The sequence below is a fragment of the Eumetopias jubatus genome, unplaced genomic scaffold, assembly GCF_037043125.1.
Source record: "Eumetopias jubatus isolate StellerSeaLion01/CBP00866 unplaced genomic scaffold, mEumJub1_p1.0 scaffold_8, whole genome shotgun sequence".
NCBI classification, from domain to species: Eukaryota; Metazoa; Chordata; class Mammalia; order Carnivora; family Otariidae; genus Eumetopias; species Eumetopias jubatus.
The window spans coordinates 73,788,856-73,808,501 of NW_028274814.1; the positions used below are offsets into that span (position 1 = coordinate 73,788,856).

At 36.3% G+C, this 19,646-nt stretch overlaps 1 protein-coding gene across 3 annotated transcripts in view; it reads left to right on the forward strand.

The window, feature by feature from the left end:
* TMEM117 (transmembrane protein 117) overlaps positions 1 to 19,646 on the forward strand; it is a 452,362-nt gene that overhangs the window by 178,411 nt on the left and 254,305 nt on the right. The window lies entirely within an intron of this gene.

The following is a 19,646-nucleotide window of genomic DNA, read 5'->3' on the forward strand; positions in this document are numbered from 1 at the left end:
TTCTGAGCTACTTTTGTGACCAGGTCTTGCCTCTCTGGCCAAACCCACCAAATCCACATTGAGGCTAAGTATTCTGGTCTCTTGGTTGTCATGCTGTTGGGCTCAGGCTGAGAAGGAGTTTGTTTTAAACTAGGGAGCTCAGCCTGGCAATGAAAAGAACAAAACAAAGGACCCAAGGCTAAAATCCTGAATATAAGTTTGTTCCTTTGTTCAACTAGTGTTTGAGTGGCTGTTTGTAAGATACAGGCCAGGTGCTGAGCTGATAAATAATTTGTGATTAAAATAATTGATTTAGAAAATCACATTGCTTTGGTTTTCTACTGAAAACCTTTAAAATGTGCTTGCCTATTCTATATTATAAGTTTATTTAAACATAGGAATAAATAAATCTTTTTGAGCATTTACTATGCCTAGTGCCTGGAGAACTATAATTTTCAGGCTTGGTAAAGAAAGTGACAGAATCTGGGAGCATGGACTTCAGTCAGACTGACTGTGGGCCACGTCTTGCTCCTGCTTCCTATCAGCTAGGTAAATAAACTCAGGCAAGTTATTTCCCTCCTCTGAGCCTTATTTATTTATTTATTTGTTTATTTTTTAAGATTTTATTTATTTATTTGACAGACAGAGACACAGCGAGAGAGGGAGCAGAAGCAGGGGGAGTGGGAGAGGGAGAAGCAGGTTTCCTGCAGAGCAGGGAGCCCTATGCAGGGCTCGATCCCAGGACTCTGGGATCATGACCTGAGCCGAAGGCAGACGCTTAATCAACTGAGCCACCCAGGCATCCCTAGGAACATGGTTCTTAATTTTCTAGTTCTTGAGCCTTTTCAGAAAGGTAAAATAAATGAATAAATAAATAAAGATATATAGAAACACATACACACACGGGATGCCTGGGTGGCTCAGTTGCTTAAGTGGCTGCCTTCGGCCTGGGTCATGATTCCAGGGTCCTGGGATCGAGTCCCACATCAGGCTCCTTGCTCAGCAGGGAGCCTGCTTCTCCCCCTCTCTCCCTCTGCTTGTGCTCTCTGTCAAAAAAAAAAAAAAAAATCTTAAAAAAAAAAGAAACACATACACACAAGATAATGAAACTAATGAGAGGGGTTTTGTGTTTTTATTGTCCTTACATGCCTAACAGAGGGGTTGCAGGAAGTAAGTGCTGAGTATACATGAATGATTGAATTATGTGTGAATGAATGTCATTTCCCTGTTTTCTAACTGGTTTTGCAAAGTCACACACAAAAGCAATTTTTGTAAAAAACAACTTGTCTGAATGGGAGGTAACTTTTGAAGTTTTTACTAGTTGCATTATAGTCAGGGTGATTATAAAATCTCTTGTTCAGAATCGGGCACTTTTGAGAATAAAAGGGGATTCTTTATTTATAAGCTGAGACAACAGATGTTTACCTGGGTTGTCCTGGGTAAATAGGGACATATATGGGGCAGCCTGATTATAGTTTTTATTTATCAAATACCTATCACTAGTCATTTCTTTGTTAATATCGAAAATAAATTCATAGCTCCTATAAAAAATAAGCTTACAAAGGCTCAGTCATGCAAATACTACAATAAAAGTTAAGTGTTTAAAATAAAGGGAAGAAATGAAAATAAATATTTATTGAATGCTTATTTGCTAGGCATAATCTCTCAATTGGATATAAAGCTCAGAGAGATATGTAAATTAATCATTTTCCTTGCTTGTAAGTAATAGATATAAATGAGGCTTTAATTCTAGATCTGTCTGACTTGGGACTTTATTAGAACATATATTGACAGTTCTGGTCTAAAGCAGAAAGATATTTCATAACCATGTTTAAGTAAAAGTTGTTATTCTTAGAAAAATTCATAGTGCCTCAGAAACAGCAGGAGAATTTCAGAGGAAGAGGAAAGATTGGACCTTTCCAAGGTCAGAGTCTCTCTTCCTGGAATCCTTAAGAATATGGGAACATTCCTTACTTGGAGGTAATTTAAAAAAAAAATTGGAAAGGGGTAATAACTGTTATTCATGTATACTAATGCATTATTTTTCGTAGCCTGTCTCTTCTTCACTCCAAAGATCTATTCAATTTTCTCAGAAATTGAGTGTCTTCAACCTACTCTTGTCTTGTGCTTTTCCACAGTGTTAAATGCTGACTTAGACTGGCGCAGTGGTGACCTATCTGTAAGAGACTAGACCAGCGTTACTTTGTGATTGCCGTCTTGAACCTGAACTGTGCTCTCCTCTTAGGTTTGGCCAAGACCAGGTACATCTAAAGGACATTGGAGATACTGCATAGGGAATAGAGGAGCTGGTGACCTTGAATATAGGAGCATAGTGCTGGCTGGAGTCAGACCTTTGTTTTCAAATCATGATTCAGGTATGCAGTAGCTGTGTGGCCTCAGCTACTTCACTTCTCTGCGCAGGTCTGGCTTCCTGGACACAGTTACACAAGGACCCTGCCCTTGGTTTAATACTCTGCGGTGACTATCTTGAAATTTGTAATATTTTTTGAACAAGGAGCCCCACATTTTCATTTTGTACTAGGTCTAGAAAATTATGTAACTGGTCTTGTTCTAAGCCCTCTTCATTTGGAAAACAGGGATAGTAACATTTTTTTTTCATCTTTGGGCACACAGGATTCTCCTAGGAAAGATATGCCAATGGGAAGGTGCAGTCAGGCAGTGAGCTTAATCCCAACTGGCTCACTCGTTAAAAAGGAAGGGTGAATTTGGCTGTCACATGGTGCCCACCTCTCACATTGTTGTTGGCTTAGCTAGCTGTGGACATGTGTCATGGGATGGGAAGAGGGAAAATCAAAATGCCCTTTTAAATGAGAATATCTAGGAGACATTAGAAGGATAAGGCAGCCTTGTATGGAACCATGGTCATGCACTGTGGCATGAAGATTAGGGAGAGGGTTCCTCTACTTCAGCAAAGCTGAGCTTTGCTACCGCTGTTGGTTCTGACATTAGCTCCATACCTTGGTAGATTCACATTCATCAAGTGCAGGTGGTAGTGCCAAGTAGTGGTCAAGTTCCCTTTTCGGTTGTGAGGGACCCAGAGAATCAAGCAGCAGATACAACCACCACCACTACCGTCACGAAAATGAACTCACATCATTGTGCGCGGAAAAGGAGGCAAATGACGAATGCCAGTTGGTTCCTCAGGCACTGTATTAAAAACTCATGTGAGAATTTTCCTGCACTCTCTGAAAAATAGTTGGAATGGAATTTGTAAGGGGCTGGATTTACTTTAAAAGCTGGTGAAGGGATAATATCAGAGAAAGGTGGGTTGTTGATAAAATAAGACCTGTCTTATATTCTGAGTTAGTGTAGTTTGTCACATATAGGTTACCTCAACATATTAGCTTCTTTTACTTCTGTTAATCAGGAGAAGAAATGGATTTCAATAATATATAAAGCAACATAACATTCAAACAAATCATACATCAAAGGCAAGGAAAAAACAACACTTAATAAAAATGTTACTAATGCATCCCTTCTTTATAAAAACTGATAATGGATTCTTACTGCGAGGTTGACAGAGTTTTTTATTTCTTGCTTACGCCTCTCAATTCATGAAGTTGAAGGCTCTTTGGTATGCAACTGAGGTATCCTGTTCATGATCCTACATTTATACTGTAGATTTAAATATGGATAGCCAATCAGCACAAACCTTCAAATAGCCAGTGCTGTTATATATTTGAGTAATCAGTGTCCACAGAAAATATGTTAATTTTTGATTATTCATGGATAGAAGTAGTTGTCCCTTTGGTAGTTGAACTTTGGTGTCATAGATGAAGCCCTCTGAGAGCAGGGATGGATAAAGAACTGATGGTAGATTTACTGTAGCAAGTAGCAAGATAGCCTGGTGGGAGAGACAACAACAATGAAAACAAAATCAAACCTACCACCCATTTCGGGGAGCCGCGGAGGTAAGGATAGGACTTAAACCATTGATTTGACAGTTTGGGCAATGTATTAAAAAAAAGGAAAGAAACTCAGAAGGAGATTTCTTAGTCTGTCGTGCCTGCCACAGAGAAGAAATATGCCATTTAACAAGTACTTTGCCCAGGTGTTTTTGCTCCTACCAGCTGGCAACTACAGAATGTAGTACTGTCTTATCCTCACCAGGAGACATTACAACAAGTTCCTGGGGAGTCAACAAATAGAAAATATCCAGGCCTGCTCAGCAGGAACGAAGCTTTAATATTCTTAACCTGCTGAAGGCAGTGGAAAGTGTTCATTAGAACAGTTGCTCAAATGAGTCACATTTATATTGCCTTTCTACCCTATGTTTCTTTTTTTTTTTTTTTTTAAGATTTTATTTATTTATTTGACAGAGAGACATAGTGAGAGAAGGAACACAAGCAGGGGGAGTTGGAGAGGGAGAAGCAGGCTTCCCTCAGAGCAGGGAGCCTGATGCAGGGCTTGATCCCAGGACCCTGGGATCATGACCTGAGCCGAAGGCAGACGCTTAACGGCTGAGCCACCCAGGTGCCCCTGAAGTTTTGCAGAATTTAGAGAGCTCTGTTTTCATTTAATGTTTGAGCCATCTTAGTTTATAGTTTATGTGAGAATATTTACCAAAAAGACCGTGGGTTTTTTGCTTACTTTTGAACGATCTGAGCTAAATTTATTTCTTAGAAACATAAACAATGGCTTGAATTGTACATTTTCTGGTCCTTCAAGTGACCAAACAGATATAATGGCATACTTCAGCTCTGAGCATGATTAATTCACTGAATTTTTATGTTATCTGAAAAGAATGACTCCTGGAAGATTTCATTTTGAAATACCATCTGCTAAATTGCTAAATTATGTTTTAAGCTTTTCCTTTTAAATGAAGGGTTACTTTCTAAGAACAACTTAGAAGCATTAAGATAATTTCTCTTGCAGTTGTGACCTTGAGAAAGATGCAGAATGTTCCTGCTTCGTGATTTTGGCAGAGTCCTTTAAACTAAACAAATGATTTCCATGCCATAATTTTATTATTCCATTTGCTGACAGTTCCTGGTTCCTGGTACATACCTTCTATTTTCTTATTCATAGAAAATCTTTTCAAAGACATAGCTTTAGAAATTCTCTGATAACTGAAATATGTTGTTGTACTTATATTACACAAACTCAAAGAGAAACTTGAGGGAGAAAAACTCACTATATCCTTGACATTTCCTAGAAGTAAGTGACTCAAAAGAAATGTAAAACCAGGAGACAGAATTCAGAAAGGAAAATTACAGGAATTAAATAATCGTAACTTCTGTGTTGATAAAAACTCAGAAAAAGGAAATGTAATGATCCAAAATGTTTAATTTTAATAAATGGAACACCATTTATTTAAAAGACATTTTCATATTATTGGCACTTTATTTTCAATGAATGTTTTGCAGGAGCATGCCTTTGGAGCAGAGAGTATGCCAACTATCCATAAATATTTAAGATCTCAAATAATTATTTGATTTCTTGTAGTAGTTAGTAAAACCATATCAAATAATTTAAATTGGAGCTAGCTGAGAATAGATGTCATGCAACACACATGAAATAACTCTTTAACATTCTAGGCAAAGTGACTCTCCTCGGCTGGTTATTCCATTTCAGCACTGCTTATGACACACAGCTGGTTCACCCATGATGGATCATTTGCAGCAGAGGATGTACTCTGTGGGCAACTCAAGGGCATGTGCACGATTGCATGAACCACAGGGAAGGCACTTTGGACTCAATTTGCAATATATTTGCTTTTACTTGTTTAAATTCCAGTGTTTAAAGATATATCAAGATATTTTGGATAAGGCAGATCCGATGAACTCAACATAAGAGTTTATGAGAGCAAGGGGAAACATACTACAAAAGTCTTCATCCTCAGAGAGGTTCTTTTTAAAATGGATTCAAATTAAATGTAATAAGCGAGTTTTTCTCTAAGTATATTGAGGTTTGATAATTCTGTCCCAAACACCATCTTAGAACCTTTAATACCATATGAGAAACACAGTTTTTTTAACGTCATGCATAAAAATGACATTTTAGAAAGAGACCTTTCTAAAAGAACATGTTCTAAGCCAGGTTCGGTAAACTGTGGCTCATGGGCCAAATCCTGTTTATTTGGTATGGTCCATGAACTATGAATGATTTTCACATTTTTTTAAGGTTAACATTTATTGACTACTTATCCAGACCAGGTGCTACATGTCTTAACTCATTTCATCTTCACTGTACTCCAATGAGGTTGGGACTATTACACTCCCCATTTATTAGCGAGGAAACTGAAACAGAGAGATCCAGGGTCACTCAACTAATAAGTTGCAGAGCCAGGATATGGGCAGTTTGGCTCCATAATCCATGCTTTCAACCAGCATACTCTCTATTACCTCTGAAACATAAATTCCCCAATGGGCCATTTATGTCCTTCTACTACTTGCTTTATCCTCATTCCCTAACAGCGCTCTCCAGATATCTTCGGCTTCAAACAAATGAAACTCTTTTCCATTCTTCTAATCTTTGCAGGCTGTGGGTTGTCCCTAAGGTTTGTCCCTCTGACCAGACAGCTTTTCTCTCATCTCTACCTTTCCAAATTCTGTCCATGCTTCAAGAACCAGTCTTTACTAGTAATAACCAACTAGAAGATAAGATGCTAATTATAATAACACCCAAACTTCTAGCTACCAGTTAAACAAAGGAGACTTTACAGAATCATAGGAGAAAAGTTGAGCGAATGGACAAATACATGTAAATATGCTTTTAAATGGTTGGGAAAACACAAAAGAAAAATATTTTGTGACATGTGAAGATTATATGAAATGGAGGTTTCAGTGTGCATAAATGGTTATTGGAACACAGCCATGCTCCTTCATTTATGTAGCATCTGTTATGTATGTGTGCGTTTAGGCTGCAATGACAAGGTAGCATTGTTGCAACAGAGACCATTCAGCCTGCAAAGCTTCAAGTATTTGCTCTCTGGCCCTTTGCAAAAAATGTTTGCCAATTTCTGTTCCAAATTACTTAATTTCTGATTTTGATCTATGATTGCATAATGAAAAAGTATGTTTTTGTGGTTAAACTAGACTTTATGTCATAATTATTTATGCACTAACATTATGAACACATAACCATAACAGGTATGGTATTATTTTGCATTGGCATTTGCATGGCATGTAGTAGGTTCCCAATAAATATTTTTTGAAGAAATAGATGAATAAATGGACACTTGAAGCTGAAAAATATCAGTATTAAAAGAATAATTCATTTTAGTCATGTACTTTTTCTTCTGATTTAGTTTAAACTAGTTTTGAAGACTTGTTTAATTTAGTAATATTTGTCATGTCCCTGAAGTAATTCATTGCCATAAATTTGAAAACAATATATTTGTGAAATCACAAATTTGTGTCTGATTTAACTCAGCTAAATGTAATCCTAATTAGATGTGTGGTGTTCTAGTATTTCATGTTCCCAATTCATTTTTTATGGTTCCTCTGTGCCATGCAGTATTAAAAATATATGCAAATCTCTATGATTATTCACACAGAGAGACAGAAGCTTCTGTGATCGGTAATCATCCATTTACACATAAAGAAATTGATTTGTAGAGAATCAATAATTAGATGGCCTTGGAATATAAATCTGAGATTTCTGCTGTAGAATGGCTTTCTTCTGATTGACTCTTCTTTAAGTTCTGAGTCTAAGACTTCCATGATTATTGATTATAATTATTTTTAAAGTTAATGACTGCCTTGGGACTTCTTTTGAGACTGGAATAAGTCCAAAATGCAAAACTTCTGACTGAGTTAGTAAACAAATAAATCTCTAATCTCATCAAGCAGGTTCTTTCCGGGAAGCTGTGTAAATTAGAAACACAGTGTCTCACAATTCCATTAATAAAATCACATCAGCATAATTTAATAAGTGACATATACAACATTAAGGTTTCAGAGCCAGGGCTAGCATTACTGCGAGAGGGGGTCAGTTATAGAAGTCTTAATGTGAGAAACTTAGAAACTGTTTGGAGTGAATAGGGATAGCAGAAAAACTTTTCTAGATAAAGATTATTAAAATATCATTTAACTTCTTTTTATGAAATTTTAAACTGTATATTTGAGATATAAGATCATTTGAACAAAAATGACCATAACTACTTGTGCATATGTAAAATAAATAGAACAGTTTTCTTAGATTAGAGATTGGGACCATATTAATCTTTATACCGTTGGAGATAAAATCAAAATTGTAATCATGCTGTTTACAAGCATGGGTTCTGTGGTAATGTAGAAAATTTGAGTAAGAGTTAGAAAAGGATTTAACAATTAAAATTTTTTAGGGGTATCTTAGTCCAAATTCGACATTGTGTCACTAGGAATATGTGCAACTTAAACTGACACTGCTGATCACTTCAATGACTGCCTTGCGTGTGAAGGAAGTATTTTCTATAGGTTCTATAGTTATTGTTTCCTATAGGTTATCCTGTTCCAACTCAAATCTGTCTATGGAGATATAGACATAGATCTGTATCTATATTATACAACATTTCTCTTATACACAAAATAGTAAATATCATGTCACCTTTTCTTCCAGTGGCTTTTCATAGCACATATAAATATTTGATCAATACAGTGAAATTAGGGAAAATGAGTTACATAAAGAAAAGGTACTTCTAGGAAGTAAAGGAGAAAAACTGGAAATAATTAAATTATGAAGCAATAATTATGTAGCATGATTTTACATGCAAATCTTTAAAGACATTTAAATATGGAAATTTACAATTACAAAATTATGCAGGCAACATGCGAGTGTGTTATATAACAATATAATGAATGTTACCTCCCAAATTAAGAATGAGAACACTATTAATAGTATCATCTTGGATCCTTTCAGAGATAGCAGTTATTTTGAATTCTGTTTTCATTATCCCCATGCCTTTATTTTAAAATAGTTTTATGTATCATAACCCCTCCCCCATATTTCTTAATATTGCTTATCTTTGAAATTTTGTAATTTGTTTTATTCATTTCTAATTATCTGGCTGTACTTCATTTATTTTTCCCTGTGGTAAAATATCCCATTGTGTGAACATACCACAAGTTATTTATCCATTATCCTGTCATTAGACATTTGGGCAATTTCCAGTTTTTCCCCCTATTTTATACTGTGCTGCTATGAATATTAGTGTAATTATCTCTGATACACATTTGCAAATGTTTTTTAGGGCATATAATGAAGAGTAGAATTGCAAGATCATAGTTTATCTGAATGTTCAACTTTACCATATAATGATATATGGTTTTTAAAAAATGTTTGGACTAAGGGACACTATAACTAGCAACATTCCATTTGATCCATATCCTTACTAGCATTTGGTGTTGTCAGAATTCTTAATTTGTGCCAATCTGTTGGGGCAAATTCATTTCACTGTAGTCTTAATTTTCATTTCCCTGATTACTAATGAGGGTGAACATCTTTTTTCAATTGAAGTATACTTGACATACAATGTTACATTAGTTTCAGATGTAAAACATAGTGATTCAACAACTCTATATGTTATGCTATGCTCACCACAAGTGTAGCTACATCTGTCACCATATAACCCTATTAACTTACCATTGACTACATACTCTATGCTTTCATCTCCATGACTTATTCATTCCATAAGTGGAAGTCTGTAGCTCCCACTTCTCTTCACCCATAACAAATCCCTAGTTTGTTCTCTGTATTCATGGGTCTGTTTCTGCTATTTTTGTTTGTTCATTTGTTTCATTTTTAGATGCCACATATTCGTGAAATTATGATATTTGCCTTTCTCGGACTTATTTCACTTAGCATAATACCTTCTAGGTCCATCCATGTTGTCTCAAATGGCAAGATCTCATTCTTTTTTTTTTTTTAAGATTGTATTTATTTGAGAGAGAGAAAGAGAGAGAGGGAGAGAGAACATACACGAGCCAGGGGAGGGGCAGAGAAGCAGACCCCCACTGAACAGGGAGCCTGACGCAGGACTCGATCCCAGGACTCTGGTATCATGACCTGAGCCGAAGGCAGACGCTCAACTGACTGAGCCACCAACGTGCCCTGCAAGATCTCATTCTTTTTTATGGCTGAGTAATATTCCATTACATATTTTATATATATGTATATATGTATATACATATATATATATAGACACACACACACATGTATCATGTATTCTTTGTCCATTCATCTACCAGTAGACACTTAGGTTGCTTCCATATCTTGGCTGTTGTAAATAATGCTGCAGTAAACATAGGGGTACATATTTCTTTTTAAATTAGTGGATTATTAAAAAAAGTTTTTACTTAAATTCCAGTTAGTTAATACACAGTGTAATATTAGTTTCAGGTGTTCAATATAGTGATTCAACACTTCCATACATTATTCTGTGCTCATCACAACAAGTGTACTCCTTAATCCCCATCACCTATTTAACCCATCCCCCACCCACCTCCCTACTGGTAACCATCAATTTGTTCTCTATAGTTAAGAGTCTGTTTCTTGGTTTGCCTCTTTCTCTTTTTTTTCCCTTTTCTCATTGTTTTGTTTCTTAAATTCCACATATAAATGAAATCATATGGTATTTGTCTTTCTCTGACTGACTTCACTTAGTGTAATACTCTCTAGTTCCATCCATGTTGTTGCAAATGGCCAGGTTTCATTCTTTTTTATGGCTGAGTAATATTCCATTATATGTATTTATTAATATATAAATATATGTTATATATTAATATATAACATATATATATATTTATGTGGAGAAAGGGAAACCCTCTAGCACTGTTGGTGGGAATGCAAACTAAATTAGTGTTTTTGTTCTCCAGTAGTGGAATTACTGGGTCATATAGTACTTCCATTTTTAATTTTTTGAGGAACCTCCATACTGTTTTCCACAGTGGTTGCACCAGCTTACATTCCTGCCAACAGTTCCTTTTTCTTTGCATTCTCACCAACACTTGTTATTTTTTGTCTTTTTGCTACTAACCGTTCTGACAATTATAAGGGGGCATCTGATTGTTTTTTTGATTTGCATTTCCCTGATGATTGCTGATGTTGGACATTTTTTCATGTGTCTGTTGGCCATCTGTATGTCTTCTTTGGAAAAATGTCTCTCAGGTGCTCTGCCCATTTTTCAGTCAGATTCTTAAAATTTTTTGTGTTCAGTTGAATGCAAAAGGGTTAGGATCAACATCTTTTTATATTGTTATTACTATTGTATATTTCTTTTTTTTTAGTTTTATTATGTTATGTTAATCAGCATACATTTCGTCATTAGTTTTTGATGTACTGGTCCATGATTCATTGTTTGCGTATAACACCTGGTGCCTGTATATTTCATCTTTTGTAAAACACCTTTCATCTTGTTATCTTTGATCCACTTTCCCCTTCCCTTTGGGTTGTCTTTTCTGTATTTATTTGTATTAAAATTCATTTTATGAAATTACCCTTAAATATAAGAAAAAACACCAGCAAAATATTTTGGAACCCACTATGGTTTCAAAAAATTATGTGGATTCTGTAAAGCAGTGGTAGTTTTTATTAAAATAGCCCCAACAAGAGAATATCCATTTCTGGTTAAATATTGAGTTCAAAGGTAGATGACAGACTAAACCATATATAGATATGGTAGCTAGAAATATATTTCTGTTTTTTAAACCTAGAAGTAAGACTGGTCTTTTATCCTGAAGCCTTTCAGTTCTAATATATCTATTATTGGAATAAGTTGAGTGCTAAACTTGTCCGTGACACTCTCATTTTATATTAATTAATTTGACAAGTTTTCCAATATCTATGGAATTTAAAAGTTTGGCATGATAACTACTTAAACCATTGCTACCATACCTGCAGGTTTTTTGTTTTTTTTAAAGCCCTTGTCAGTAGTATATAATTATGCCATTGTCAGCGGTAACATAATATCAATATAAAAGCTACTTAAACATCATTATTCTAATTATTGTAATTATTTAAAACACAACTTTAAAATCCAATTGTGCCCTAAAGTGATATTTCAGCTCTAAGAAGAGAGTGTATTATTTGAAGCATGAGCTTTCCCTGTTAGGTGTCTTTCATTCTTTCATCCATGCGGAAAAGGTCGCTATGTGGATATAATTATTCACTTCACCTTTCCTACCTGGTGAGGCAGCCTGATTCTCAAGACCTGTCCTTTTCTGTGCTCCTCGCTGGATTTCAGGCCCCCATGCTAAGCCTAACTTAGGCATCGACTTCATATGTTTACAGGGGCAGAACAATGACTGTGTTGGATTCTGTGCTGAATATATTCTTGTGCTGCTGCTTCCCGTATAAGAGAGGACTTAAATCAGACATTTAAACCAACACTCCCTAGGCAGAGTGAAAGTTCTTCTTAAGTCCAATAAGGCAACTTCATATGGAAGAACTTCTCTGCTTCTCTGTACCATCTAGTCTTAGCAGAATTTCTGAAATTTACCTTCAGCTAGGATGCTCTGAGGATTAAATGATACCAATCTGACATCTAGTAGGTGGTCATTAAACATTACCAATGAAGAAAATTATTTTGATTCTGTTTTGTTATAGATCTTTACAAAATTGGCATATGTCATGTTTTGCTATTAATTCATAGGGCTGCCTAACTAAACTAAATGTAAGGGAAGCTCTCATTTTATAGTTTTTTTGGTGCCTCTTGTTGTACTTGTTTTATTTCCCATAATTAGCTGAAAACTAATTTGATAGGGACTTTGTCTCATTTACCTACATAGTACCTAGGAAAGTGCTTAACATATAATAAGTGCTCAATAAATATTGTTTTGGTTGAATTTAGTAAGTGATCTAGGGCATATTTATGTTGAAATCACAGATTTAAGAAATACAGTTGGCCAGTAAAACATTATATGTATTCATTTGGACTTATATGTAAAACCCATGAAGCCATTATCATTTCAAGGTGACTCGTGGTTCTGGGGGCTCTGTTATAACCACTTTGTCTGGTTCACTGTCACCCAAGTTATCAGTGGAGAGCTTTGTTGTGGGCACACATTCTAAAGTAGGTCACCTTCAGCTCCCCCCTGCAGGGTTCAGAAGTCATTCTCAACAATGCAGAGAATAGATTGAGAAAAATATATTTAGGGGAAAGCGAAATGGTACTTTCTTAACCTGTGAATGATAGTTGCTAATAGTAAATCTTAGCCTTTGTATATGACCTCATTAGATCTGTACCACTTTGAGATTATATAATTCCCTTCTTCCTGAAAGAGAGAAGTGATCTTTGTTCCCATGTCTAGCCATTCCTGAGTATAAAAATCATAAAATATGTAAAAAGACTGACCTATCTGTCCCATTCTTACGGCTCTCTCGTCCGGAGAGGAGAAAGAGAAGAAATAAAGTAGAGCTCCTTTTAAATTGTAAATTCTTCTGGAGAGACAGAGAAAGAGGGGGTGGGGGAGAAAGAAATACCAAAATTTCCCAAAAGGCATTACAAGCCTGTCCTAATTCTTAGCCTTTTTCTTGATTCAATCTTTGTCAGGACTAATTTTACTAAAAGTGACTTTATTCTAGTCTTTTCTTATGGATCCTAAAATGATCTCTCAACTTATGCTGTAGTATGGAGTTTCAAGTTGCATAAATTTTTTGCCTTTACTAAGGTTTTCTACTGTAAGTCATATAAGAACAATTTATTACCAGCTCGCAGTTTTAACAAAGTGTGGCCTTGAAAACTAACAATGGAAAAATGGAGCTACTCTCTGCCATAGCTTTTATTTCAGTAGGATATTGAATGTTGAAAATGCTTTGGCTTGGGAGTCCTGGGTATTGCTTCCAGCTTCTGATTCCTGCCTACCTGCAATGTTGGTCCTGTTTTCCATTCCAGAGCTAGGTTTATTTTCCAGGTTGGTTTTATACTCAGATTCCATTCAGATCCAGACCTGCTTGACTTTCTCTGCTTCTGGCTCAAATCCCAAACAAAAATCTGTCTGGATAGATCAGAGATTCAGGTGGTTAAGGGCACTTATAAGTGGTGGTCCTGTGTATTTGAGATTTTGGTGAGTTCTCGCAACATCAAACGAAACAGTGAAGCCCAATTTAAAAAAAATAGTTTTCGCTTTTGTCGCTATAATGCATGAACATAGTATATGAGGCCAAACAGTACTTACGGGTTATTATTACAGCAGCCAGGGTCAACTCCTAAGTCTCGTTTCCCAAGGCCACCAAACTTTTGTTTCATTTTAATTAAATTAATATTCATTATTATTATGGCTTTATAAATAATACTGATTGCTGGCATAGATGTATTCCTATCCTAATTCTTTATACTTTTTGTCTGTGCTACACAGAACATTTAAGTTCCAAATTATGTCTAATTTGTATTACTAATTTTACCCCAAAAAGCTCAGTGAGAATCTTAATCAACATATCATATTTCTCTATAAAATACTCTTATATTCACTAATTATTTCAAGATATTTTGAGCAAGAAGTGTGCTGGACTTCTCTTGTGTGTGCCTTAGAGCAGTATTCTCAACAAAAGTACTCAATAACCACCTTAGTTGATAGAACAGAAGTTGCAACATTTTTCTTTTCCATTTGTATTATTTTTAAACTCACAAGTGTATAACATTAAAAAATAAGCTCCCAAGTATGTACCGCTTAAAGATATCTCTCTCTGCTTCTATAATCTACACATATACTTACCAAAGGAGCAAATGATATGTGCTTTATTTGCTTATAATAAGTGCATTTAAGGAGATCTACACTTACATGATAAAACAGTAGTTCTCAAATGTTTTGCTATAAGGACCACTTTACACTCTTAACAATTATCGAGGACCCCAAAGATTTACTTTGGAAAATTCAGGAAAACATGGATGAGCACAAGCACACCATTCCACCAGCTGATACAGTGATGACATCATCATACATCACTTAGCCTCTGAAAAAACTCCTCTGTACACTTGAGTTAAGCAGAGTGAAAAGTCAAACAACAGGTGATTTTTGTTATAAAAATAGTTTTGTTGTTGCAGAACTAAAAAGGTCTCAGTACTTCCAGGGCACCCAGACAACACTTTAGTAACTACTGTATAAAACATGAAGTGTTAATAAAAAGAAACATGTGTAGGGTAGCTCGAAGTTTGCAATATGGTTTCACATATGTTTTCTATTTGATGGTCCTGATAACTCTGTGAGTTTATGATTATGTCATTTTACAGGTAGGAAAAAATTATGTTCAGGGAAATTAAGCGACTGGCTCAAGGGAACTCCACTAGTAAAATTAAACTCAAACCTTCTGATGGCAGAGCCTGTGATTTTTCTATTATAACCTATTCCTCCAAACCTGCCCAGTCTAAAAGTTCTCCATGAAACCAGGTTAGTCAAGCAAAGTCTAGTTTCATCTCAGCCTCCAGAGCACGTGATTGGTTTGAATGAGAACGGTGGTCTCCATGTACCTTTTGCGTGGTGCTGTGGAGTCCGATTGGGTCCTAAAAGGTGCATGTGGTACCAGGGGAACCTTCAGCTTTGGAGGTCACTCTTAGTTGGATCCTCGGTGATTGGGATCACACCTATCATGAACCCTCTAATTCTGCCTCGGAATGTGGCTGCACTCTTTAGTGAAGCACGGTAGACCCAGATGGTTTGCAGCTGGGGTGGACCACTCAGGGTACTGAATACCTGGGCAGAATTGCCACACCTCTGCTAGGCAGAACTGGAGCCCCCAGCACTAGACTAAAATGGCCAACAGCCAGGAGCACAAATATCAAATATCATTTGCCTGGGAGCTGGCCCTAGTGTATTTATCTCTTTGGAGGACTGTACTTTCTGTTCTGTCTTTAAGCTTTAACCTTTGGGCAAATCAAAATGACAGCCCTGTGTACCCTGTAAATCAAAAAGGACAGGGTCAAAGACCATTCTTTATCTCTGTTGCTACTTGGGGCTTTGATTCTTCAAGTACTAAACATGAAGAAAATGTGGATCACAGGTGTAAGGGACACAGGTATGTGCTGTGTTAAGAAACTATAAATAACAATGTTAAATTTTCTTTGAAATGAATGAAAAGGGAGGATGAATGTATAGAGATGTATAAAAAGCTCTTTGACTATTTTCTTTGCCCTGCAGTAAACTGATCTAAGTTAGATGCAGTAGAATGATGGCTTTATTGAAATAAAAAATGGTAATATTTGGAAACTGTATCTTTCATTGTTTTACTTATCTGCTAAAAACAAAACAAAGCAAACAAAAAATAGCCATCACAACAGAGCTCTCTTCTGCTGACTGTGAAGAGAAAGTCTTCATTCCTTCACTTGGCATTTATGTGCTTTTTCATTCTCGGTCCAAATCAAAACTACCATTTCCATGGGGTACGGAAAACCATTGCGCCCCCCCACCAACCTTACACCAGATTCCCACCTCTGCACTTCTGCTCATATGGTTCCCTCAGCTTAGAGCACTCTTCCCTCATTTCCTTCCTTTGCTGACTTCTGCCCATTCTTTGAACCTTTTCTTTAGCAGTTCGCGGCATGGCAGTCTCTCCTTTAGTTTTCTGGAGTGGGGGTTGGTGAAACTTTTCGGAAAAGATAGTAAATATTTTAGGCTTGGTGGCCCAGTAGGTCTCCATTACAGCTGCTAAGTTCTGCCATTGTAACATGGAAACAGCCCTGGACAAGACCTAAACAAATGAGTGTGGCTGTGTTTTGACAAAGTTTCCTACAAATTGTTTGTAATTATTTATAAAGGAGCTGTGGTTTGCCAACTCTTGTTCTAGAGCATCTGTTGTGATTAGCAGTCACTTGTCATGAACTCTCTTCTTTTCTTACGGTTTCATGTGTGTATCTGATACTTACCCAACTAGCTCCATGAAGATAACCTTATCATTCTCGGTTTTCCATGTATCTATCCTGGTACTTTAAACAGTATCTATTCAGACATTGGGATATTTGTAATCGACTTAAATGTTTTTTAAGGACCAGAAAAACACTGACCCCTTTTTACTTCCATTCTGTTGCTGTTTTGTTTCCATATGAATTCCTGATGTTGTGTTTATGTGTTGGCTCTTCGCTAAGTGCAGGCATCAGACCATGCTGAGATGCTGCGTATTACCTCTCCACGTTAAGATATATTAAAGATCAGGATAAATGCTTTAATGTGTATCCTAAGAGAAGGTTTTATGAGTTATTTGTTGATAGAATGGTTATGATGAGACCTTTCGTTTAGCCTGCCGACGTAGAACTCATTTCTTAGGAGAACAAAGTACTGTAGGTTGGCCTCCTGATAGAAAGCTTGCTGAGTTTTACCATTTAATAAAATAGAGTACACAGTGTAATTTGTACAATGTCAAACTTCGGAGAACAATTTATAACAATAATGTTTCTATTTACAGCATGCCACTAAGGAAGGGACAATAAAATGTCAGGTTTGACAATGTCCACTGATTGATATTAAGGTCAGAGGGGAAACATTTCTGTTTCCAGCATTGCAGTCAGTAGGCACAATAGAGGGCAGAATACAATCAACTTTGCGTTCTTATCAAAATTCAAGGCTTTGGAAAGGACAGCAGTCTAGATGTTATATTTACTAGAGAGAAGCTGGAGAAGAAAAACAGAAACAACTAAAAATTCCATGTTGCCAGTTGTTGTTGTTGTTGTTGTTTCCTCTTTCTCTTTCTGTTAGCCTGGAAGAAATTCTGATAAATGTAGTCCAGTCATCAGATTTTATTCATGCTGTGTGTTGTAACCATCTATTTGGATATGTTAGCTGTTCTTACAAACACTACACCCACATTTTCTGGTGACATAGATGGGGTCTGAGAAGATTAATTATAAGCCAGGAGATTTGTAGAACCGACAAGGGAGAGTAGAGCAGTGAGATACTCTGCTCAGATGCCTCCTCTTGGAATATGAATTAGTATGATTCACAGGTAGCAAAGAGTGGTTATGCTATCACAGTGAAGACTCTGATATGTGTCAGCAGCTTCTCTTTATAATAAAATAACACAGAGCTAAGTATAGAAATAAGTCATTCTCGCACCAGTGCGTGGGATTCAATGCTCAACTTTGTGTAGGCATTTATTACATTCTAGGTTCTTCCCATGTTGATAAAGTCATAGGGTTTCTGAAAGTATACTTCTCACTCTCACCTTCTGTCAGGATGTTGCTGTCTCAAAGCAAACTGGTGAGCAGCTAAGCTCTGCACCGTGGACCAGGTACCAAGCAGGGCGTGAAACCTAGAACTAGGGGTTTTCCTGGAACTCGTGATGTGTGATGAAAGCAACTCACCTAGGAGGTGGAGGGTGATGTGCTTTAATGCTGGCTTATGCCAATACCATTACTTTATTACTTTATCGTTATCTAGGAAACACCCAGGAGCATTGAACTAGCATCACTCTCGCCCCACATAGGATGCTGCCAATGGAATAGGAGTGGGGTTTGGGGGAGAAAATGTCCTTTGAAGCAGTGACATTTTAATGGCAATCTGAAGGACAATGAGAAATTAGACTGAGATGGGGGTCAGAAGAGAGGGCAAGGGTTTCGGGAAGGGGGAGACCATCTGTGGTATTTCCAGATGAGTGTAACTAAGTTCTGGACCTGCAAGAACACTGGTAGGACTTGCAGCTGGATTAGGCTACATAGTGTTTTTTTTTTTTTCCTAAAGAAAAATAACACAACAGAATTTCTCACATTATTCAAGTTAAATTACATATCCCCAGCTCTCTACAGTATAAAGCCAAAGACTCTTGTCTTTCTCACTTCGGCATTTCTAATTATTATCACTTTTATCTATCCCATTTTTAAAATTAATACCATAATTGTATAGCATTTTTAAGTTTACAAAATGTTTTTATTTTTTTACATATGTTCTCTCATTCGATTCTCACAATTAATATGAGTAAAAATCACAGAAGCCAGGATACTTCTTGATGGAGGGGGATGGAGGGTGTCAGTATAAATCTCACGGTTTTGTTTTAGGTTAATTCTAATGTTTGCAGTGAAAATCAGGCATTAACAGGAATCATTTTTGATTTCCAAACCAACCATAGGAAGTTCCTTTTTTTTCTGGGAAATTAGAAATCAACATGTCACTGGGAATCATCTTTTATCATTGAGTATGATCTTTTCAGAAATGCCATTTCCTTGGTGATTGATATACCTGTTGGTTACTTGTATATCTTCTTTGGAGAAAAGTATATTCAAGTCCTTTGTCCATTTCCCCTGAGTTTTACTGAGATATAATAGATATGTAACGTTGTGTAAGCTTAAGGCATACAACATATTGTTTTGATACACTTATATATTGAAAAATGATTACCACTATAGCATTAGAGTTGGCCCATTTTTTATCAGGTTATTTTTTTGCTATTGAATTATAGGTATTCCTTTTATATTGTGAAGGGTAGCCCCTTCTGAGCTATGCAATTTGTGAATATTTTTTTCCCATTCTGCCAGTTGCCTTTTTAGTTTATTGACTGCTCACTTTTCAGAAACTTCTTAGTTTGATGTAGTTTCCATTTTCTATTTTTGCTTTTGTTGTTGGTGCTTTTAAATGTCATATTCAGGGAATCATTGCCAAAACCAATGTTATGAAGATTTCCCCCCTATGTTTTCTTCTAAGAACTTAACAGTTTCAGGTCTTACATTTGAGTTAATCCATTCTGGAGCATGGGGTGTTATACGCAAACAATGAATCATGGAACACTACATCAAAAACTAATTTTGT